The sequence below is a fragment of the Pelophylax lessonae genome (assembly GCF_965119305.1).
Source record: "Pelophylax lessonae genome assembly, chromosome: 6".
In the NCBI taxonomy this organism is placed as follows: domain Eukaryota; kingdom Metazoa; phylum Chordata; class Amphibia; order Anura; family Ranidae; genus Pelophylax; species Pelophylax lessonae.
In genome coordinates this window covers 156,714,680-156,740,801 of record NC_138773.1, presented here as the reverse complement: position 1 = coordinate 156,740,801, position 26,122 = coordinate 156,714,680, and positions in this window count along the sequence as shown.

Sequence of the window (26,122 nt, the reverse complement as noted above, 5' to 3'; positions counted from 1 at the left end):
CCCAGATCCCAGCCCTCCCCAATGTAAATGGGTAACGGGTACATAGTACCTGTACCTCTTAACCAAAAAAGTGTAAAAAAGTAATAAACACAAGAAACAGTTTTTGACAAATCCTGTGTCAAAAAAATAATAGTGTCCCTCGATGTAAATTCATCATCAATCATGCTGTCCGCCGGACCCGAAAAATAAAAAAAACTAAAAAACACTCTCCCCTCCTGGGAGGCCTCTTGCCGAATGCATTTGACATTTCTTAAATAGGCAAGGGGCTGGGCCACCTGGCTGTGGCACTCGGTTTTCAGTAAAAATACATGAAAGTTACATTTATTGCACAGAGATACATTATATAATATCCCTTATTTTTAGTAAAATTCATATTCGAGGTTGCATCGAGTAAATAGATAACTGATGTCTAATTAAAATTGCAAGGCGTATAATTTATTGGCTCAAAAAAATGTTTAACATCTCTAACATAACTCAAAGGATCAATACAAAAAATATTTGGCAAAATTTTTGGGGCAAAACTTACACAATAATACAATATAACATTTAAAACATCTTATTGTATAATTCTATCAATGAAAAACTACTCCAATTATTTTAAAATCAATCCAGTACAAAAGGGTCCCCAATTGTCATATTTCGCCATCCATCACATATCAAATAATATAACAACTTGAAAGATAAGAATACCTATAACTTCCTTTTGAGTTCACTCAAAACAAAGATAAAATTATATTAGCATGTAACATGAACAAACCCCACATCTCACTATACAACACACTAAAAAAACGTTCTCATAGAATGTGTATCTTACAGTTATACCTATCTATATCTATAAATGAGATCTATCAGAACCCCATAGCACCCTATTTAATCATTTCAGGACCAACATTTTTTCATCTTCATGTAACTATAAAAAAGATTTATACCTGATGACATAGTTTAACCCCTGGAGGGATGGTCTCCCTTAGATGTTTATCCACCATGTTTTTCGCTAAAATATTCCAGAACACTGCACTGCAGTGTGCACAGTATTCCTTCCTTTATCTAGTGTGAAAAATACTCTTTATTTTATAAATGTGGCCTGAACAGCTGAATGGCTTTGCGTCAACCCCCCTAAAATTTGGCCTACTACAACAGAAGAAATGCTGTCTACTGTATGTCTTATTTCTCAGGCATATACATTTAGATGTGGATTTGTAGGATAAAAAGGGGCATGAAGTTTGTCCCTCTCAAAATGTGTCCTACTTCAACTGATTTTGTGATGATTATACAATATTTCTGCTTTGTGTATCTAATATAACCCAATGACAGGTGATGCTTGTCCGCAGCAGCAATGCATGTGGAGGAGGAACTTGAGAGGAACTTAGTTCCTCCATGGTTTTCTCAGTCACAGAGAGGCAGCTAGTTGATTGGATACTGGTGCCTCATGAGATTTTGCCAGCCATCATGGGTCAGACAGAGTCTATTTAAGACCCTGGCTCCCAGGTTTGGTGCGCATTTTTGCGAGTGGCAAGTGTAGGGACAGGGGACCAATGCAAAGCGCAGATACCGATGGTTCCAGGAGGCCTTCCCTGAGCATTATGGCATTCTTAATAAAGTGAGTGAGATATTGATTTTAACCTTTTTTTACTATTATATCTACACTTAGATGTGATCCCACCTTATGTTCTTCTTTATATGTGTCTCTCTAATATTTCTACTCTGTTTCTACACTGTTTACCTGACATAATCTACTGTATTTTTTTATTTCTGGATCAAACATGCCTGTCTCTCCCTGCTCAAATGAGACCTACTAAAAATGCTGCATGATGTGCCATGTGTCTTTGCAATATTTCTTCTTCTTGCCTCTGACATAATCCAGTGTAATTCTTATTTGAGGTTTTTTTTAAAAAAAACAAAAAACTTGTGTCTCTCTTTTACATTGCTGCCCAATCAAGCTGTTTACATATCCGGCCATTGTGCCTGACTATTGTCTCATAAACATGGCTGTCATAGATTGGGAATCAATTTCCACTAGAGGCAGACTGGTTGTCCAGGACTTGGTTGTAGAAGCTGGGTAGACAGTGGCAAAATCCACAGAGTAAGCAGAGAGCCCACTCAATAACCAATGGTTAGAGCTCTAAGATGGGCCAAGGAGCATAATCTAAGGAACTGCCTTGCCTTTGGTAGAGCTCTTGAAGGTGGAGATGTTATGCTGTTATGTTATAGTGGTTCCTAGATTTCAGCCCCCTGATTTACCCAACTAGTCAGTTGCTGACAGGTTGCCCATTACCCTATTCACTTGAATAGTTGCCCAACACGCGGTGAATGTAGCAAAGAAACTCCCGCATCTTTTCGAGTTGTGTTTTTTTTGTGTGTGTTACTGGAACGTGTATGTGGGAATGGGGCCTGTTTTGGAAACCTTTTGAGAGCTTTTACATCTGTTTTGACTACTACTTCAACTAAGCATTTTCTGGCTATTACTGAGCATCTGTGGGAAAAAAAAAGAAGCAAGCACACGTTTAACATTAAATAGGCATGTTTTAATGTTTATTCTATTATTTAATTATATTTCTAAAAATAATTGTTGTATTACCATCTTGCTAATCACCCCAATATTTCATGAGCTGTAGATCTGAAAATTATTTTAAGGGTTCCCTGAGATCTCAAATGTTTGGCCAAGGGTTCCTCCAAGGTAAAAAGTTTGAGAAACCCTGGCCTAAACAGTTGATAACAATTGGTAATAAGAAGAACTGATAGAATAATTTGTCGCCAGGTTTGCTGTCTGCTGGTGCCAGGGTCCTGCATGTGGTGGACTAGGTAGATAATTTACTTAAAGGGGCTAGGCAAGACTTAGCTGTTTTGGTCCATGTTGGAACCAATGACAGAATAAATAGAAGATCGAGGATTTTTAAGAATCAATTGCAAGAACTAGACTGCAAGTTGAAGGGGATATCGAAGTCTATATTCTTGGGAATGTTGCTTGTGCCATGTGCAACACAGTAAAGGCAGGGGGAGCTGTGAGAACTGAATGTGTGGCTAAAGTCCTGGTGTAAGAGGGAAGGAGTTGAGTTTCTAGAGCAGCCATTTTCAACCATGGTGCTGCGGCACCCTGGTGTACCAACCAGTGCTGGGACAAGGTCACCTAGAGCCCAGGGCGACCATTGGATGAAAGGTTTAGCACTGGGAAACACTTTTTGAAAAATAAAAAGTAAATTTAATATACAACTTTATAGATCAGACCAAAATGAGGGACACATAGGGGAAAGAGGGACAGAGGGACTTTGTTCCAAATCAGGCACAGTTGGGATTTGTGTTGGGAGTTGGGATGAGGGGAAGAAGATTTGTGCTAGGAGGGGGATTGAGGGGGTATTTGTGCTGGGGGGGGGGGGGTTGGAGTGTAAGGGGGGGGTGAATGTGTACTAGGAGGGTACATTTTTAGGGGTAGAGGATTTGTGCTGGGGGGAGATGATTTGTTGGGGGTGGAGGGACATTTGAGCCTTTGGGATATGGGGTATAGCGGTGGCAAAGATTTGTGCTGGGGGGAGGGGGGATTAATGCTTAGAGGGTAAGCATGCAGATTAGTGCTCTTTTTGTGGGGGGGGGGGGTTTTGCTGACACATAATGCTTATACATCTTTGGGGTGGGAGCACAGCTTGGCATGGTCGCCCTGGGCACTAGGTGACCTTGTCCCAGCACTGGTTGGTACACCAGGGTGCCGCAGCACCATGGTTGAAAATGGCTGCTCTAGAAACTCAACTCCTTCCCTCTTACACCAGGACTTTAGCCACACATTCAGTTCTCACAGCTCCCCCTGCCTTTACTGTGTTGCACATGGCACAAACAACATTCCCAAGAATATAGACTTGGATATCCCCTTCAACTTGCAGTCTAGAGAGGGAGCAGTTGGGGTTGGTTAAAATGCAGCTCAAGCGTGTGATTTTACTGTCCCCCAGCCTCAGATGCTAACCATGCCCTTGGTTCAGACTGTGGTCACACTAGTGCGAATTTGATGTGGATTTCCCCGCATCCAATTTGCATGACAGGAGAGAGTGCCCAGGTCTCAAAGGAATCGGTTCACACATCTCCGTGGTGGCTGCGGAGCAGATTGCACAAGGGTTCTATGCGTCTTTGGCTCGGTTTCAGATCCAAATTCAGGCAAAAATTTGAGCCTGATTCGTCCCTGTAACGGAGAATAGGGACGCACTGTACCCCTGCTGTGGGCCGCATTCATATTAGGGGTGAACCCCACCTTACAACTGTGCGGCTGCATATAGGTTGCCCATTCACTGCAATAGGCTGCCCCATAGAAACACAGGAAAATAATTCCCTGATCTTTTTCTTTTTTAAATTGTGCTCCACCAAAAATGCACCGCGTTTGCCAATGCATAGGGGTACCGTTAAGCATTAATGACACCCTTGCCTGTGTAACGCTCTGGGTTTTAGCTCAAGGATACTGGATTTGCAGCTGCAGAATTCCACTCAGTAGTCTTGTAGAGATCTTGTTAAATCACCTGATCCAACTCTCTTGACTCATCATAGTGGTTCAGCCTGATTCAGTATGCACATATACAAACACTCAGATAATGATGTTGCAGGAGTGATAGTAATTATGCAAGTAGCAGTGAGATGTTACACTGAAGGTATAGGCTCTGAGGAGTGATAGTAGATGATGATAAGCACTCAGATAGTGATGTTACAGGAATGATAGTAGATGATGATAGATAGCAATCACAAGAGCTAGCAATCTAGTATAATCAACAGGTGATAGATAATAGTAAGCAAGATATACAGGTGTTGCTAAGCTTAGTTCGGTTATGCAGGTTGTAACAAATAATAGGCACAAGAGCTAGCGATCTAGGTTTAGAAATGCAGATGGTAGATAATGGAGAGCATGTATCCTAGAGCTAGCAATAGTTCTTATACTGCAGGTATAGATAGCAAGCGTTGTTGATAAGAGGGGGTCCCCTGTGGGGTACTTATCAATAGCCAGTAGTGAGGGAGTGTAGGACAAGGTAGCGAGGCTCCGGTCAATCCAGGTATAGGGTATGTAGCTGGAAGATTCGGCAGCGTCAGGTTAGGCAGGTATCAGGAGCGGTTGTACGAACAATGTGTGAGTGCAGACCGTCAGTTGAAATAGCCGCTCAGTGCGGCGCCTGATGATGACGTCAGCACTGTTAAAGGAATACACACCTTATATGCGTTCCACCTACCTGAGTGGTGGAACGCAACCCGGAAGTGAGATGATAGAAAGGCACTGAGAGTGCCAGGATCTTACAGTACCCCCCCCCCTAAGGCCGGCTCCAGAAGGCCTATAGAACTGGTTTCTCAGGGTACTTGGTGTGGAACCTTTGTATAAGTCTGGATGCATGAACATCAGAAGCATCCAACCAGGTGTCATCTTGAGGTCCATAATTTTTCCATCTGATGACATACTGAAGTTTTCCTCTATGGATACGAGAATCCAAAATCTCCCGAATCTCAAATTCTTCTCCCCCTTCTACTTGTACTGGAGGTGGAGGCAAGATGGTAGGTCTAATTCCCTGATTAGGTATATGTGGTTTTAGTAAGGATACGTGAAATATAGGGTGTATCTTGAGATCTGTGGGTAATGTGAGTCGAACTGCAGATGTTCCAATGACTTTCTCGATCGGGAAAGGTCCCAAAAACAGAGGTCCAAGTTTTTTGCTGGGGATTTTCAATCTCAGATTTTTCGTGGATAACCACACGAGATCTCCAACGGTATACTGAGGGGAAGGTCTTCTACGAAGATCGTAGTACCGTTTCTGTTGGCTGTGGGCATGAGAGATGGTGGTGTTCAGTAAATCCAAGGAGTCTTTTATTTGCGTAAGGTAATCAGTAGCCACCGGGTTACATGATGGTAGGATGCGTGGAGGAAGAAATGTGGGATGAAACCCATAATTCAGAAAGATGGGAACTTTGCTTAGTGGTACTGTGGGTTGCATTATTGTAAGCAAATTCCGCCAGAGGAAGAAGATCCACCCAATCATCCTGTAAATAGGAGGTGTAACAGCGCAAGTATTGTTCAATACATTGGTTGACCCGTTCAGTTTGTCCATTAGTCTGTGGGTGATAGGGGGAAGTAAGCTTCCGCTCAATACGTAATATACGACATAATGCTTGCCAAAACTTAGAAATAAATTGTGAACCCCGGTCAGATAAAAGGGTCTTTGGAATTCCATGTAACTTGAACACATGTTTAATTAGTAGTTCCGCTGTTTCTTTAGATGATGGTAATCTGCGAATGGGAATGAAATGTGCCATCTTGGTCACTGACACTAAAATGGTAGTGAATCCCTTGGAAGGTGGTAATTCCACTATGAAATCTAGGGACACAACTTCCCATGGAACTTTGGGTATAGGTAGACTGCAAAGTAGCCCGAATGGCTTTGTAGTCTCAATTTTGGACATAGCACAGGTGTCACATGAGGAAACGAACTTCTGTACAGACGTCTTCATTCCAGGCCACCAAAATTGCCTGGTGAGTAAATTTAATGTTTTGGTCATACCCATGTGTCCTGCCATAGGTACATCATGTGTTAGTTCCAAGATTTTAGTGCGCATGTCAGGAGGTATGTAGAGTTTGTTATCAAAGTAAAGGAAGCCTTCTGCATCAGAATTTAGATGTGGGGGTGGTGAATCCAATCCTAGACTATGCAGAATCTCTTCTTTTAAGGAACGAACAACGCCAACAATACGATCTTGTGGTATTATAGGGAGTGAAGGGATTTCTGCACAGTTATCTTCGGTTAACCGTGATAATGCATCCGCCTTCTTGTTTTTATCTGCAGGTTTGTAGGTCACTAGGAAATTAAATCTTAGGAAGAATAATGACCAACGCACTTGCCGATGGGAAAGGGTTTTGTTGGTTTGGAGGTATTGGAGGTTCTTGTGATCCGTATATATGAGTATTGGCAACCGGGTACCTTCAAGTAAATGTCGCCAATTTTCAAGACCCAATTTTATGGCAAGTAACTCCTTTTCACCCACTGGATAGTTCACCTCTGGGGCAGTCAGTGCTTTGGAGAAAAAAGCAACTGGGTGGAGAGGAGACGTATTTGTCGGTCTTTGGGAGAGAACTGCTCCTACAGCCATATTTGATGCATCCACCTCTAGGATGTATTGTAGAGATGGGTCTGGATGGCGTAATATGGGAGCAGAAGTGAAGCTTGATTTTAGCAAGCGGAAAGCTTGATTCGCTTCTTCAGACCATTTGTACGTCTTTTTCACACTTGTGAGTTGAGTTAACGGTCTTACAATGGTAGAGAAGTTTTTGATGAATTTTCTGTGAAAGTTTGAGAACCCAAGGAATCGTTGTAATGCCTTACATGTTGTTGGTATAGGCCAATCCTGGATACACGATATCTTGCTTTTATCCATCTTAATGCCATTCTTTGATATGATGTATCCCAGGAATAACACTTCCTCCATATGGAATAGGCATTTCTTCAATTTTACATATAAATTGTGTGAGAGCAATCTGGATAATACAAGTCGTACATGTCTTACATGTTCAGACAAGGATTGTGAGTAGATGAGTATATCATCCAGATATACCACAACACAAACATCGAGTAGATCTCTGAAGATGTAATTTATAAAACGCTGGAATGCTGCGGGAGCGTTGCATAATCCGAAGGGCATCACCAGATATTCGAATAATCCATACCTAGTTCTGAATGCCGTCTTCCACTCATCCCCTTTGCGTATACGGATGAGATTGTATGCCCCTTTTAAATCCAACTTTGAAAAGTAAGTGGCTCCACGCACCTGTTCAATGAGTTCCGGAATGAGAGGTAAAGGATAGCGATCCTTTATTGTGATGTTATTTAATTGCCTGTAGTCAATGATAGGCCTGAGACTCTGATCCTTATTGCGGACAAAGAAAAGTCCTGCAGCTGTGGAAGAAGTAGAGGGTCTAATAAACCCCTTCGCCAAATTCTCATCCAAATACTGTTTGAGATGAGAAAGTTCATCCTGAGATAGAGGATAAACATGTCCGAAAGGTAGTTTACTGTTAGGGAGTAGATCAATGGAACAATCATAGTCCCTATGGGGAGGCAACACTTGAGCGTTTTTCTCAAGGAAAACTTCAGCCAGATCCTGATAGCATGGTGGTGGTGTGATTTCATCTGACACCATGGAAAGGATATTTCGGTACGACTGGATCTTACACGTGGTCTCACAGTAGTGTGAGGGGAAAGTCAGTGTTCGTGTTTTCCAATCGATGTTTGGTTGATGCATGTGTAACCAGGGAAGTCCCAGAATAATGGGAAAATGTGGTGAAGGTAACACATCAAAAGTGTTTGTCTCAACATGAGACTCGTTAGCAGTAACTAGAAGTGCTTGAGTTTGTTTAACGATTGGACCAGAAGATAAGGGAATACCCTTAATTAAACTAACAGAGACAGGTTTAGATTTTGAAATAATAGGTATTTTATTTAAAGCAACAAAACTAGTGTCAATGTAGTTCCCACAAGATCCTGTGTCGATCATAGCCTTGGTAGTGATTCTATTTTGGTCCCACTGTAAAATTAATTGGATGAAAAGATAGGGGTTAGAAAAAGAAGTCGTTAAACCCCCCAATAATATATGTTAAAACTCACCCTCTTTTTTGCGGACAAGGGGACAGACGCTTATTAGATGATCAGAGGAAGCACAATACATGCAAAGGTTCTGAGATTTTCTCCTGGCTCGTTCAACAGATGATAATGGGGAGCGTATGATCCCTACCTCCATGGGAGTAGGATCAGAAGACGAGAAACGAGAAGGATTGGGTGATGGTACTCCCATTTTCTCAGCCTTCCTTTCTCGTAACCGTCTGTCAACGTTGATACTGAGCTGTATTAAAGCATCCAAAGTGCCAGGTAAGTCCACTCGGGCGAGCTCGTCTTTAACGGCTTCGGATAGACCAAGCCTGAACTGGGTACGCAGAGATGCATCATTCCACCCTGCATCAAGGGTCCATCTCTTGAACTCTGCTGCAAAGTCTTCAACAGGTCTCCTTACCTGTTTTAAAGCTCTCAATTGGCTGTCAGCAGTACTTTGCCTGTTTGGGTCTTCATATAGACGGGAGCGTTCTGCTAAAAACGCAGGATAGGAATTGAGAATAGGATCATCTTTCTCAAAGAAGGAGTCTGCCCAAGCCCGTGGATCACCTGACATATAAGAGATAGTAGTGCATACTTTAATACGGTCTGTATTGTAAGTACGAGGTTTTAAACTGAAAAGCAATTGACATGTGTTTTTAAACTCACTAAATTTTTTCCGGTCACCTGTAAACACTTGTGGAGGGTTTATCTTGGGCTCACAGGGTTGAGCAGCAGTAATCTAAGATACACAGGCCACCTGCTGTCTCAAGGTTTGATTTTCCTTTTGTACTTCAGTAAGAGTATGAACTAATGCTTCTACTTTTTGTGTGAGGCGCATCACATGAGTGGCCATTTCTGCTGAATCCATTTTTTATGGTTCGTACAATCTGTAACGCTCTGGGTTTTAGCTCAAGGATACTGGATTTGCAGCTGCAGAATTCCACTCAGTAGTCTTGTAGAGATCTTGTTAAATCACCTGATCCAACTCTCTTGACTCATAGTGGTTCAGCCTGATTCAGTATGCACATATATAAACACTCAGATAATGATGTTGCAGGAGTGATAGTAATTATGCAAGTAGCAGTGAGATGTTACACTGAAGGTATAAGCTCTGAGGAGTGATAGTAGATGATGATAAGCACTCAGATAGTGATGTTACAGGAATGATAGTAGATGATGATAGATAGCAATCACAAGAGCTAGCAATCTAGTATAATCAACAGGTGATAGATAATAGCAAGCAAGATATACAGGTGTTGCTAAGCTTAGTTCGGTAATGCAGGTTGTAACAAATAATAGGCACAAGAGCTAGCGATCTAGGTTTAGAAATGCAGATGGTAGATAATGGAGAGCATGTATCCTAGAGCTAGCAATAGTTCTTATACTGCAGGTATAGATAGCAAGCGTTGTTGATAAGAGGGGGTCCCCTGTGGGGTACTTATCAATAGCCAGTAGTGAGGGAGTGTAGGACAAGGTAGCGAGGCTCCGGTCAATCCAGGTATAGGGTATGTAGCTGGAAGATTCGGCAGCGTCAGGTTAGGCAGGTATCAGGAGCGGTTGTACGAACAATGTGTGAGTGCAGACTGTCAGTTGAAATAGCCGCTCAGTGCGGCGCCTGATGATGACGTCAGCACTGTTAAAGGAATACACACCTTATATGCGTTCCACCTACCTGAGTGGTGGAACGCAACCCGGAAGTGAGATGATAGAAAGGAACTGAGAGTGCCAGGATCTTACAGCCTGTCTGTTAAAGAGCAGTGCGTTTGTCTGCATGTCAGGAATGAGCGTGTTTTTACACGCATTCTGCGACATGCAGCAATGTGAACCAAGCCTTAGAGTGGGGTGTCTTGAACCTTGACTGGAAAAAGGTTAAAAAACTCTGTTATATTACTAACTATATTACTTAAAACTTACTGTATATGCTAAAGATGGTTTGCACCAAAATGGAAGGGGGTCTTCTGCACTAGCGGAGAGGTTTATGGGAAGGCTGGGGGAATATTTAAACTTGTGTAGTGGGTGCAGACCTCACCTACTCATTCTACGCACATTCTGCTGCTGCTGCTGGACACAGGCAACGGCGACGATACTGCTGACAGGCAGGGAGAGACACAGAGCCTGTCACAGCTGCGGGGAGGAATTACTCCATCCTCCCTCTCCTTCCCGATCTGCTTACAATAGGCCAGCGGCGCTCACATAGACACTGCCGACCACTCTGCTCCCTCCCCTGCCCTTCCTCATTGGCAGGGGGAGCAGACCAAATGATGAGGAGGGACTACAGAAGTGAAGGGTTCTGGGACATGTAGTCCCGAAAATAAGCGCCCCCATGTTAATCCTCTGGAAGCAGACTGCAAACCCCAGCAGGGGGAGAGACATGGGAAGCAGAGACACAAGAAGGCTGCCTGGGAGCAGGGAGAGATACCACGAGACAGGGGAGAAGACCAGACACAAGTGGAGGGTGCTGCTGCTTCACCGTTAGTGTGACTAATTCCCCGTCAACAGTTCCATGGTCGGACGCAGACTGATCACCTCGGGCACCCCATTGGCTGTGTGGGTGCTCGGACAGATGTAGCTGGGTGCTCTGGTCACCAGGTAGCCAGTCAGGCAACCTACAAGAGTCTGTTTAAGGACACCTTTCCTTCTGGGCCTTCTGTCACAGGATTGGTGAGCGGGCACTTGCCCATCTTTTCAGAACAGAGGACATTGCATGCAGACACCGTTGTCTTGTCCCTTTAACTAAGCCAGAGAGAGACCTTGTGCTACACATACTCTTTGCTGAACAGTGACAGGATTTCTCCTGCTTGCCAGAACTCTACAAGCATACCTGCTTGTCATAACACCTAAAGTACACCACCAAAGAGCTAGTGGAAGATATTGGACATATCCACTGTGCAAACTTCCACATCTCTACTTAATTTAGCAAGAATTTTGCATATGGTACCACGTTAATACAGTCAGGGCCTGTGATTTCAGAATTTCGGGGAGACAGACTGGCCCACAACACGTCAACTCTGTTCCCCTTTTATGCCTGGACACATAGGTAACATTTGAGCCATTTGAATTGGTTGAACTGTGCTATTTTTTACCTTGCATGTGTCTTTGTGATATACTGTTTTACACCAGAGTCTTTTATTCTTTACTACTCGGTTATATTATTTCTATTGCTTTATGACAAAAAGCCTCTTAGTAAAAATACTTTCTGGTTTACTATCGTTTGTGTCTATCTACTATTGTGTAATTTGTGTATTGTGTTTGGGGAAATGCCTACAGAACATCCTCACAAGACAGGGACTCAGAATGAAGGACTGCAACCCTTCTGCGGGAAGCAGCCACTACTGGCTGGGGAAGAAGGGTATGAAACTTGGATAGAGCAAGCCACGCAGGCCTTGGAAGAGTGGGATGTGTCCAAAGACCATAAGAGGTAAGAAGCCATCGGAAACCTAAAATTCAGTAAAACAAACTGGACAACCTATGACCATCTTGCTATGTTACAGGAAGAGTTTGGACGGACGGAGTGTGCGGCAGACTTGATTTACCAGTTCGGGCATGCTCTTCAACGCCAAGGTGAATGCCTGTCTGAATACATAAGATGGTTGAATAATCTGCTGTACCAGATCATGTTGAAGAAAGGGATGCAACCTTCTGCCGTAGATCAAGCTAGAATGCAGCAGATCTTGAGAGGTGCTTTACGCTCTGATCCACTCTGGATTCAGCTGAACACTTCAGTCGATGGCATGTCATTAAAATATCCTAGGCTCATTAAGATATTAAGGGAGGAAGAAGCCATGTTTGAGGACGAGGAGGCTGTAGCTAGGTCAGCATCAGCATTTCAAGTCAATGTCAGGTCGATGGGGGTAACCAAGCCAAATTTGGAAATAGCCATCCTGAAGTCACAGATGTCTCAATTGATGGACATGATAAATTTCCTCGCAGTTAAACTCACCACATTGTCTGTCAAGGGCATCTACGAAATCCAAGCAGACTTCGAACCCTACAGTCACTCCTGCAGAGAAACCTAGGAGCCAAGTAGTTTACTTCAACTGCACAGGAGTGGGTCATTACCAACACGTCTGCACGAATCCACTAAAACATGCCAGCCAGTCCCCGAGAAGCCAGCAGGAAACCATGGAGGGCCCCGGTGAAGGAGTCAACTGGGTGCCCATCTAAAGCAATTGACTCAAAGGGGAGAGAGGCAAGGAAGCAACAGTGGAAGCCTAAACTGTCTCAGAGCCCCACTGTTGTTTCTGAATGGCCAGATAATCCGCCCCCATCAACATCAAGTCCCCTGTTGAGGAGAGTTGGCACATAGCAGCCCTCTGTGGCTCGACCAAAACGGTAAAGAAACCAAAAGCCCAATAAAAAGTGGGCACAAATAAAGGCCACAGGACAGGCCAATTCGACTACCTCTCGCAAATTCCCTGTCAAGCTTGTGGGACCTGTCTTATCCATCCAAGTAGAAGGAATCTATACAAAAGCCCTCCTGGATACTCAGGCACAAGTGACCCTTCTCTACCGCACTTCTACGATAAACATCTTAAACACCTGCCATTGTAGAAGTTGGAGGAGTTAGAGATATGGGGCATTGGGACCCAAAACTTCCCTACAATGGTTATCTGCCAGTTAAAATGAACTTTAACCCCCTCTGTAGCCTGAAAGACAGACAATTAACACACTGGCAGTGGTCTGTCCTCGTCCACCAGGGGCCCACAAGAGTTTCCTGATCATAGGAACCAACACTGATCTTGTCAGAAGGCTGTTGACCCCTCGTGTCCTGGAGCCTGATACTCCAAACACAGGTATACACCTTGTTCTGAGATAAGCTTATGTAATGTTCTGGTACCTTTGGGTACCCTAATTACTCTTTCATAAGTGTATGCGCCCCACCATTCTCTTTTGGTAAGGTGCGCATACACCTTTAAGACTGATGCTGTCATCACTGAGCGCCGGACTGGATGGCTATTTAGATCGCCGGCTCTCACTCACATGTGTTCGTTCAAACTGCTTTGTGCCTTGATGCTAACCTGTCTTGAAGCTCTCATGCTTGCAAGCATACCTCGCTGTCGGAACCACGCTGCGCTGATCCCTGTATCCCGCTACCGGATCATCCGCTCTTGCCGAACCTCTCCTCTGCTACATTGCTATTAGTGATAAGTACCCCACAGGGGAAACCTCTATAACCTTTATACTAAAGCTTACACTATCTAGCTCTGCATACTAAGGACTATTACTACATCTGCATTATCTAAGATTGCTAGCTCTTGAGCCTACTACCACCTGTTCTTGCACTGGGTTGATCTCTCTTGTATGTCCACCTGCTACTCTGTCATCTACTACCATACATGATTGCTAAACCTATCTGCATCCCATCTGCTACTATCTTACTTTCAAGAACATTTCCTTTCAAGTGTCTGTCATCTACCATCTCTACCCAACCTGTCTCTTCAGCCTATCATCACTGTGTTACTATATACATAAGTCACTCTAGGAAACATCTTATTGAGTGTGTGTATTTACTTGCTGAATTGAGATCATCCACACATGATGAGTCATTGAGAGTTGGGAATGGTGTCTCAGCGTTTCTCTACATGACTACTGAAGTGGAATATTTCTGCAGCTGAAAATCCACATCATACGTAAAACGCAGGAGCGTTACAGATTGAACGAACCACAAATGGATTCAGCAGAAATAACCACTCAGATGACACAATTAAAACAGCAAGTAACTGCGTTAATACACGCACTTGCTGAATTAAAAGAAGACAATCAGGCTCTGTCGCAGCAGGTAATTAGACTGACACAACTTACCACTGCTCAGTCCCCTGAACAAAAAATAAATCCTCCTTTGGTATTTACAGGCGATCGCAAAAAAATTTCGCGAATTTAAAAACGCATGTGAGTTACTTTTCTTGCTAAAACCCCGTACCTACCTTACTGATCACATTAAGGTTTGTACTATTATTTCTTACCTAACAGGCGATACTCGGGCCTGGGCAGACTCTCTTTTTGAGAAAAACGACCAGCTTCTCAACTCCTATGCCTTGTTCCTAGCAGAACTCACTAGCCTATATGATGATCCCAATAGGCAGAGTACTGCCGATCTTCAATTAAGATCCTTGAAACAAGGTAGGAGACCTGTAGAAGACTTTGTCGCAGAATTCAAGAGATGGACCCTTGATTCAGAATGGAATGATGCATCTCTGAAAACCCAATTTAGGCTTGGCCTATCAGAGGCCGTTAAAGACGAGCTCGCCCGAGCGGATCTGCCAAAAACCCTGGATGCATTGATACAACTCAGTATCACCATAGATAGAAGACTACGAGAAAGAAAGGCTGAGAAAATGGGAATGCCATTATCCAGTTCTTCTCAGATTTCGGCCGTTGACCCCGTTCCTATGGAGGTAGGAACCATACACCCACCTCTATCAACTATGGAAAGAGCCAAAAGACGATCTGGTAATCTCTGCTTGTACTGTGCATCCCCGGATCACAAGATAAACGTCTGTCCCCTAGTCTACAAAAAGAAGGGTGAGTGTTCACATGTCCTCCTAGGGGGATTGACAACTTCAATCACTAACCCTTACCTTTCTGTTTGCTTAACATTACAGTGGGACCAGAACAGGATTACTACTAAGGCCATGATTGACACAGGATCTTGTGGAAATTATATTGACATACGTTTTGCTGCTTTAAATAAAGTTCCTATTATTTCTAAACTTAAACCTGTCTCAGTAAGTCTTATTAACGGTGTTCCTTTATCCTCTGGTCCGATCACTGATCAGACACAGGCACTCCTAGTCACTACTAACGGGTCTCATATGGAGACCACTACCTTCGATCTAATACCTTCACCCCACTTTCCCATTGTGTTGGGACTTCCCTGGTTGCACACACATCAACCAACCATAGATTGGAAGAAACGGACCCTGGCCTTCCTCTCTTGCTATTGCGAGGGTACGTGTAACCTCCCGTCTTTCGGGAAGATCCTGTCTGTGGTGACAGATGAGATTGCACCACTATGTTATCAGGATCTCTCTGAGGTTTTTCTTGAGAAAAATGCTCAAGCACTACCTCCCCATCGAGACTATGATTGTAGCATTGATCTACTCCCAAATAGCAAATTGCCGTTCAGTCATGTTTATCCTCTTTCACAGGATGAACTTTCACTTCTCAAAGACTATTTGGATGAGAATTTGAAGAAAGGTTTTATTAGACCTTCCACTTCTTCCACAGCAGCAGGACTCTTTTTTGTCCGCAATAAGGACTCAAGTCTCAGGCCTATCATCGACTATAGGCAATTGAATGCTATTACAATAAAAGATCGCTATCCTCTACCGCTTATCCCTGAGCTCATTGAGCAGGTGCGGGGAGCTACCTATTTTTCAAAATTGGACCTGAAAGGGGCATACAATCTCATTCGAATCCGTGATGGACACGAGTGGAAGACTGCATTCAGAACCAGATACGGATTGTTCGAATATCTTGTAATGCCATTCGGGCTATGCAACGCCCCTGCAGCCTTTCAATGATTTATAAACGATATTTTCAGAGACTTACTAGATGTCTGTGTTGTGGTATATCTGGACGATATACTTATATATTCACGATCCCTGTCTGAACACATAAGACATGTAAGACTAGTATTATCGAAATTGCTTGCACACAACCTTTATGTGAAACTGAAAAAATGCTTGTTTCATAAAGAAGAGGTACTGTTTCTAGGCTACGTCATATCCAAAACAGGAATCGAGATGGACATGAGTAAGATATCCTGCATTCAGGATTGGCCTACACCAACCACACCCAAGGCGCTACAACGATTCCTTGGATTTTCGAATTTCTACAGGAAGTTCATCAGAAACTTCTCTGCCATTGTGAGACCCCTCACACAGCTCACTAGCATTAAAAAACCATTCAAATGGTCAGATGAAGCAAATAAAGCTTTTCACCTGTTAAAGACAAGGTTTACTTCTGCTCCCATATTACGCCATCCAGACCCATCCCTCCAATACATTCTGGAAGTAGATGCGTCAAACATGGCAGTAGGGGCAATACTCTCCCAACGACCAACTCAAACTTCACCACTTCATCCAGTCGCCTTTTTTTCTAAATCCCTAAGCAGTCCAGAGATAAATTACCCCGTGGGTGAAAAGGAACTGCTTGCTATAAAATTGGCTCTGGAGAATTGGCGACATCTACTCGAAGGCACCCAATTACCAATACTTATATACACGGACCATAAAAATCTCCAATATCTTCAGACTAACAAAACTCTCTCTCACCGACAGGTACGATGGTCACTATTCTTTCTAAGGTTTAACTTCCTAGTGACCTACACACCTGCAGATAAGAACAAAAAGGCGGATGCACTATCACGACTAACTGAAGAAAACTACTTCGAAATCCCTTCCGTTCCTATAATACCTCACAAACGCATTATTGGAGTTGTCCGTTCCTTGAAGGAAGAGGTTTTGCATGGTATAAGTTTGGATTCACCCCCACCACAACTAAATACTGATGCAGAAGGCTTCCTCTACTACAACGACAAACTTTATATACCACCTACCATACGCACCAAGATCTTGGAATTATCGCATGATGTGCCTATGGCAGGACATATGGGTATGACAAAGACTCTTAATCTGATTACCAGACAATTCTGGTGGCCTGACATGAAAACATCTATACAAAAATTCGTCTCTTCATGCAATGTCTGTGCCAGGTCCAAAATTGACACTACCAGACCATCCGGTCTACTATGCAGTCTACCAATACCCCAAACTCCATGGGAAGTTGTGTCCTTGGACTTTATAGTGGAATTGCCTCCTTCCAAAGGATTTAATACCATCTTAGTGTCAGTGGACCATCTGACAAAAATGGCACATTTCATTGCTATTCGCAGACTACCTTCGTCCAAACAAACGGCAGAACTCCTGATGAAACATGTCTTTAAGTTACATGGTATCCCAAAAACTCTTCTGTCTGACCGTGGATCACAATTTATTTCCAAGTTCTGGCAAGAACTATGTCACATACTACGGATCGAGCGGAAGCTCACTTCTCCTTACCATCCACAGACCAACGGACAGACTGAAAGAGTCAACCAATGCATCGAGCAATATTTATGTTGTTACACTTCTTACCAACAGGATGATTGGGTGGATCTTCTCCCTCTGGCAGAATTTGCCTACAACAACGCAACCCACAGTACGACCAAGCAGAGTCCGTTCTACTTGAACTATGGGTTTCATCCCTCTATTCTTCCACCACGCATCCTTCCTTCAAATAACCCAGTAGCCTCAGACTATCTTACCCAAATAAAGGACTCTCTGGGTTTGCTTAATACTACCATTGCACACGCTCATAGTCAACAAAAGAAGTACTATGATCTTCGCAGAAGACCTTCACCTCAGTACGCTATCGGGGACCTCGTTTGGCTCTCAACAAAAAATTTAAGACTGAAAATCCCTAGCAAAAAGCTTGGACCTCTGTTCTTGGGACCTTTCCCAATCAAGAAACTTATTGGAAAAGCTGCAGTACAGCTTACATTGCCAATAGACCTCAAAATACATCCCATTTTCCATGTGTCGCTACTGAAGCCCCATGTTCCTGACCAAGGAATAAGGCCTACTATCCCACCTCCTCCTCCTGTACAAGTTGAAGGTGGAGAAGAATATGAGATAAAAGAGATTCTGGATTCTCGTATCCACAGAGGAAGACTTCAGTACTTGGTTCGATGGAAGAACTATGGGCCCCAAGACGACACCTGGCTAAACACCTCTGACATACATGCCTCTAGATTAATCCGCAATTTTCATGCGAAGTACCCAGACAAACCAGCTCCAGAGGCCTTCAGGAGCCGGCCTTAAGGGGGGGGGGGTACTGTAATGTTCTGGTACCTTTGGGTACCCTAATTACTCTTTCATAAGTGTATGCGCCCCACCATTCTCTTTTGGTAAGGTGCGCATACACCTTTAAGACTGATGCTGTCATCACTGAGCGCCGGACTGGATGGCTATTTAGATCGCCGGCTCTCACTCACATGTGTTCGTTCAAACTGCTTTGTGCCTTGATGCTAACCTGTCTTGAAGCTCTCATGCTTGCAAGCATACCTCACAGTCGGAACCACGCTGCGCTGATCCCTGTATCCCGCTACCGGATCATCCGCTCTTGCCGAACCTCTCCTCTGCTACATTGCTATTAGTGATAAGTACCCCACAGGGGAAACCTCTATAACCTTTATACTAAAGCTTACACTATCTAGCTCTGCATACTAAGGACTATTACTACATCTGCATTATCTAAGATTGCAAGCTCTTGAGCCTACTACCACCTGTTCTTGCAATGGGTTGATCTCTCTTGTATGTCCACCTGCTACTCTGTCATCTACTACCATACATGATTGCTAAACCTATCTGCATCCCATCTGCTACTATCTTACTTTCAAGAACATTTCCTTTCAAGTGTCTGTCATCTACCATCTCTACCCAACCTGTCTCTTCAGCCTATCATCACTGTGTTACTATATACATAAGTCACTCTAGGAAACATCTTATTGAGTGTGTGTATTTACTTGCTGAATTGAGATCATCCACACATGATGAGTCATTGAGAGTTGGGAATGGTGTCTCAGCGTTTCTCTACATGACTACTGAAGTGGAATATTTCTGCAGCTGAAAATCCACATCATACGTAAAACGCAGGAGCGTTACAGCTTACCAGTGCCTGGTGCAAGAACAGAAGGCCCCGTCTGAAGGAATGGGAAAGATATATCACTTAGACTGATGTCAGAAGGCATTACAACCAGGTGGAGTGGCATGTTTACAAGCATCAGTCAAGCTCAGTTGAACGCAACCAGGCCCTTTCATTGTTCTTGAGGCTGATTGTCAGAACAAAGACACGGGGGTGGAGATAATCCCAGAAGTGAGATTGACAAAAGTGTTGCAGCAAAATCACAGGAAGATTCCAGTTAGTGTCTGCAACCTCATGGTCTCACCAGTGAAGATGGAAGCTTGGATGTTGCTGGGGCAAGTAAATCCGGTCACCCTAGTCTCACCATCTGATTTTGTGGGGGAAGCAAGGATGGAATCCCTGTCGAGGAGTTCTACCTGAAGAACACTCGACTCTCACCTGAATGAAAGGAAAGAGCCAAGACTCAGCTCCTGAGATGGCAGGCTACATTCTCTAAGAGTGACTTTGATGTGGGATGTGCAAAAAGGGCCCAACACCGGATCTGGCTTGAAGAAGATAAGCCATCCAGGGAAAGAGTCCGACAAATTCCTTAAGGGGACTTGGAAGACCTGCGTATACAGTTGGCAGAACTAAAGAGGGCAGGCATCATCAGAGAGTCCCCGAGTCCACAGGCTTCCCCGATGGTATGGAAACAGAATGATTCCCTGAGGTTGTGCATTGAATATCGGGCGCTGAACCCGAAAGACCATCCCCGACCAATATACCACCCCAAGGATAGAAGATGCCCTGCAGAGCCTGTCTGGGGAAAAGTGGTTCAGTGTGCTGGATTTGAAGAGTAGGTATAAGAGTTAATTTCAGTCAGGATCCACTCGCTCTCCCATCCAACCTGGGGTACTTTACTAAACGAGTACCTGGGAACAGATCTGAAACACACACTTAGGTAATATTCCAGATCTATTCAAAGCCTTTCTCTGGTATACAAACTTACTGTACAGGTATATGTGAAAGCAAGTGGGCAGGTATAATATAGCCCTTTAAACAATAAATAATAATACATGTTGACAAAAGGCGTATACATTTTAGCATATTCATAAGTCATGAAAACTCATCTAAAACATCTATTGTTCTAGCTTTCCTGTGGGAAATTGTACTTTTATCAGAAGTTAGTTGCATTCACACAACATGCCATGCTTATCATCTAAGTTACATCTGTCAAGGACATACGCTCAAGGAGAACAGAGAAAGATGCTGGGAAACAGACAAAGAGATAGAGGCTTAAAAAGTAACTCTATCAAGAACTAAAAACAAACATAGAAGTATAAAGTGTAACTCTAGCAGTGGGTACTATCAAATTCCCATGCATCCTGAAGATCGGGAGAAAACAGCTTTGATTACCCCAGTAGGGTTCTTTGAATCGACCGGATGCCTCAAGGCCTGTCTGGCACTCCAGCCACATTCCAGAGGCTGATGGAGAAGATAGTGGGTGACATGAAACTGATTGAAGTATTGGTGTATCTAGACAACATCATCCTCTTAGACAAAACCCTAGAAGAGCATGAGGAACACCTGGAGAAGGTCCTGAAGAGACTCCATGATGAGGGGTTAAAGCTGTGACTGGAGAAATGCCAGTTTTACCAACCTTTAGTTAACTACCTTGGCCATATTATGTCTGCTGAAGGAGTGGTCACTGACCCCCAGAAGCTGGAAGCTGTCACCTCCTGTTTGAGGCCTACCAATGGGACCAAGCTTAAGTCATTTTTGAGATTCTGCTCCTATTACTGGAGATTCATCAAGGGATTCCCTAAAATAGCTTGCCCACTCAATGAGCTATCAAAAAGCGAAGGGGAAGATGACAGCCCAGACCTAACCAAGTATGTTAGATCATCCGGAGGCCCTAGGATGCCTCTAAAGTAGATTCAAGAGCAGTTGACTGACCAGTGTAAAGAGGCCTTTCAGCAGCTGAAGTAGAGGCTAACATCTGCTCTGGTCCTTGTCTATGCAGATCCAACCAAGCTGTATGAACTGCACATTAATATCAGCTGAGATGGGTTACCGGGGTGCTATATCAAGAACATAATGGGCACCTACAGCCTATTGCCTATGTGAGCCAGAGCCTGACACCCGCCAAGAACAACTATCCCACACACAAACTATTTCTGGCTCTGAAGTGGACAGTAGTGGATAAGATAAGGGATTACTTGTACCGTGCAGACTTCGTGGTCAAAACTGATAATAATCCACTCACATATATCCTCAACACTGCCAAGTTGGATGCCACTGGTCACAGGTGGTCGGTCGCCCGATCGGGATCCACCCCCAGCCTTAAGTACCATTCGAGGATCGGGAACAAAGATGCGGACACTTTATCAAGTAAACCCCATGGTTGAGGGTTTAAGAGCTGAAGACATAAGGGTCTCAGCGGCTGGTGTCCCCAGATGTTACTGTAACATTCCTCAAGTTGAGGATGAAGGTCTGCCCAAGCACTCCAAGAAAGACTTTAGAAGGGATCCCTCTTTGCAGCTTTGTATTGAAGGCTTTGGAGAGCCAACGCCTTACTGACTCTCAAAAGGAAGCATTTCTGCTGCACAGAGTGGAATCGGTTACAGATGCGCAACAAAGTGGTCTACCGAAGCGACCCCTCTGATAATCCTGAAGAGAAATGGCAGTTGTTTCTACCTAGGGAGCTATAGAGATAGTGCTAACTGCCCTACCTGACAACCATGGCCACCTAGGGCCTGAGAGGACATTCAATTTAGTGAGGGACCAATTCTACTGACTCTACATAAAGTCAAGGGCTACTGCCATTCCTGCATAAGGTGCATACAGAGGAAGACTTTGCCCCACTGGTTAAAGTATAACTAAAGGCAAAACTTTTTTTTTAGTTTTGGATACAGTGGAGAGGGATTAGAATGCTTGTCACTTTTTATTACTGTCTGTGCCCTTTAGGCAGATTCATCCCTACTCTTTGTCCTGCTTACCACTACCATTGAAAGTGAAAGTAAAAGAAAATGCCAAATTTTGGGTTTTCCCCAGAAATGTAATTATGGGGGGGGTGAACAGTAGCTCAGGAATTCCCTTAAAGTGGAGTTCCGGACTTTTTTGCAACTTTAGTGATTCCTGGAGTGCTCACTATGCTGATCAACAATTGGGCATTTTCAATTTTTTTCTGGGGTCCCTTACCTTATTTTCAGGGCATTTTTGATTGTACTTCCTCCTTCTCCCCCCTCTGTGGCCACGGCCACCGACATCACTTCCGCATTTGCATTGCATCCTGGGAGCTGTTTGTCATCACTCCCAGGAGGCTGGAATCAGGAAGAACTCCCAGAACACTCCCTGGAATCAGGAAGAAGGACACAGTAAATTACACTGCAGCTTCAGATGCCCACGTCTAAGATGGCCGCGCCCAGACAGCGTTTTTAAAAGTAAGATTTTGACTAAAATCCAATACTGTACACCTTGTAAGTATAAGAATAGCGGTTCTGTAAAGGGCGATGGATTAGTATTATAGGGGTGTTTTAAGTTAAAAATGGTGTTTGAGGCCGGAACTCCGCTTTAATTTGCAGGGATTTCTACTCACTTCCTGTTCCTACTTAAATTGGTATTGCTAAATCTAGGCTTCATTTTTCACACGACTGAGCTATTAATACTGCTGGCTGTGCTCTCAGGGTAAACTAAATGGTGGCGGTGTCAGTTGGTATGTAGTTGTGATCCCAAAGTGAGTGTGAAAGAGGAACTTGTTGATGAAGAATATGATGGTGCTGAAGCATTATGGGTGGAGCTGCATATGGATGTGTGTACATCAAAGTTATTGTATTTTTTTAATGAGAAGGTAGAGACAGAAAGGGCTGCAAGGGCTGGGACAGTGGTAATATTTGAAGAAGGCAGAAATATACAGTGCCTTGAAATTTTATACATTTTGTCATGTTACAACCAAAAACATAAATCTATTTTATTGGGATTTTATGTGATAGACCAACACGAAGTGGCACATAATAAGGAAGTGGAAGGAAAATAATAAATGCTTTTCAAAATTGTTTACAAATAAATATCTGAAAAGTGTGGGGCGCATATTTGTATTTACCCCACTTTACTTGAATATGCCTAACTAAAATCTAGTGGAACAAATTGCCTTCAGAAGTCACCTAATTCAGTGGAAACTGGTGTATATGGGGTGCAGGGGCGCCGCCCCCCTAATCTACATGAGGGGCGCCGGACGCATGGAGTTCAATAGGGTTTTTTTTTTTAAACCATGTGATTAGAGCCAGAGTCTCTCACAGGCTAAAAAAAGGGTGGTCTCGGGGCACAGAGCACTGCGCCCCGAGTCCACCCAGTTGTGTGACAATACCGGTCACCTAAACTGACAGGCCAGGCAAGGAGAGCATTAATTAGAGAAGCAGCCAAGAGGCCCATAGTAACTCTGGAGGAGCTGCAGACATCCACAGCTCAGGTGGGAGAATCTGTCCACAGAACAACTATTAGTCATGCACTCCAAAAATCTGGCCTTTATGGAAGAATGGCAAGGAGAAAGCAATTGTTGAAAGAAAGCCATAAGAAGTGCTGTTTGCAGGACTAAGAATCTGTGGCAAGACCTGAAAATTGCTGTTGACAGACCCTCTCTATCCAATCTGACAGAGATTGAGCTATTTTGCAAAAAGAATGGGCAAAAATTTCACTCTCTAAATGTTTAAAGCTTGTAGAGACATACAGCTGTAATTGCAGCAAAATGTGGTTCTACAAAGTATTGACTCAGAGGGGCTGAATACAAATGCACGCCACACTTTTCAGATATTTAAAAAAAAAAATGTGAAAATCTATCATCAAATTTATCATTTTCCTTCCACTTCACAATTATGTGCCGCTTTGTGTTGGTCTATCACAAAAAACAACCCAATAAAATACATTTACGTTTTTGGTTGTAACATTACAAAATGTGGAAAATTTCAAGGCACTGTATAAACCTATTGCAAGACATGGTACAGTTTATAGAAGCCCTGACTTGAAATTATACTCTGCTTGACCTGGTAATCTTCAACCATGAAGAGTTGTTTCATACTGTTCATATAAAAGAACATCTGGGTAGCGGTGACATTACAAAGATTTTATTTAATGTAAGCTGTAAACAAGCACCTACTGAAAAGATAAAATAATTTAACCACTTCCATACAGAGCAGTTACACCCCCTTCCTGCCCAGACCAATTTTCAGCTTTCGGCGCTTTCACACTTTGAATGATAATTACTCGGTCATACAACACTGTACCCAATCATATTTTTTATCATTTTTTTTCACACAAATAGAGCTTTCTTTTGGTAGTATTTAATCACCACTGGGTTTTTTATTTTTTTGCGATATAAGTTAAAAAAGAGCGAAAATTATGAAAAAAAAGAATTTTCCACAAGTTTTTGGAAAATGTGGAAAGAAAATGAAAACGCATTTTTTTTTGACACAAAGTTGTCAATTTATAAGATATTTCTAACACATAGCATGTACATAGCAAAAATGACACCCCTAAAATACATTCTACTACTCCTCCCGAGTATAGCGATACCACATATGTGGGACTTTGTCACAGCATAGCCACATACAGAGGCCCAACATGCAAGGAGCACCTTCAGGTGTTCTAGGAGCATAAATTACACATATAATTTCATTACAACAAATCACACTTTTGAAGGCCCTGGAACCCCAGGACAATGGAAACCCCCACAAAATGACCCCATTTTGGAAAGCAAACACCCCGACACATAATCTAGGAGGCGTTGGGCTGCAGATAGGTACTCAGGTACTCTGATGGGCTGCAGACAGTTACTCAGGTACACTGATCAGCTTCAGAAAGGTACTCGGGTACTCTGATGAGCTTCAGAGAGGTACTTGGGTATTCTGATGGCCTAGAGACAGGTACTCGGGTAATCTGATGGGGTGCAGATAGGTACTCGGGCACTCTGGGCTGGAGACAGGTACTCGGGTACTCCTATGACAGGTACTCAAAGTACCAGAGTACCTGTCATCAGAGTACCTGAGTACCTGTCATCTAAGTACCCGAGCACCTGTAACCAGCCCATCAGAGTACCCGAGTACCTGTCACCAGCCCATCAGAGTACCCGAGTACCTGTCATCAGAGTACCTAAGTACCTGTCATCAGAGTACCCGAGTACCTGTCACCAGCCAATCAGAGTACCCGAGTACCTGTCACCAGCCCATTAGAGTACCTGAGTACCTGTCATCAGAGTACCTGATGGGCTGGTGACAGGTACTTGGGTACTCCGATGACAGGTACTTGGGTACTCCGATGACAGGTACTCAGAGTACCCGAGTACCTGTCATCAGAGTACCCGAGTATCTGTCATCAGAGTACCCGAGTACCTGAGTACCTGTCATCAGAGTACCCAAGTACCTGTCATCAAAGTACCCGAATACCTGTCACCAGCCCATCAGAGTACCCGGGTACCTTTCATCAGAGTACCTGATGGGCTGGTGACAGGTACTCGGGTATTTTGATGGGCTGGTGACAGGTACTTTGATGGGCTAGTGACAGGTCCTCGTTATTGGGGGGGGGGGGATCAGTGTGTTTTGGGGTGCACTGTAATCGGTAACTAGCTGTTACCACAATCTCCTCCTCACACAGGATCAGTGTGTGAGGAGGAGAACACGGTAACAGCTAGTTACCGTGTTCTCTGTTGACATTCTGTGACCGGCTTTGGTTGACAGCCGGTCATGTGGTAAAAAGCCAATTTAATTGGCTCTTTACCTAGATCGGGGATGGGCTCTGTCCGAGGGACGAGCCTCGTCCCCAAACGCCGCGCTGCGCGTCCCCGGGGGTGCGCGGCAGCGGCGAGAGTGGGC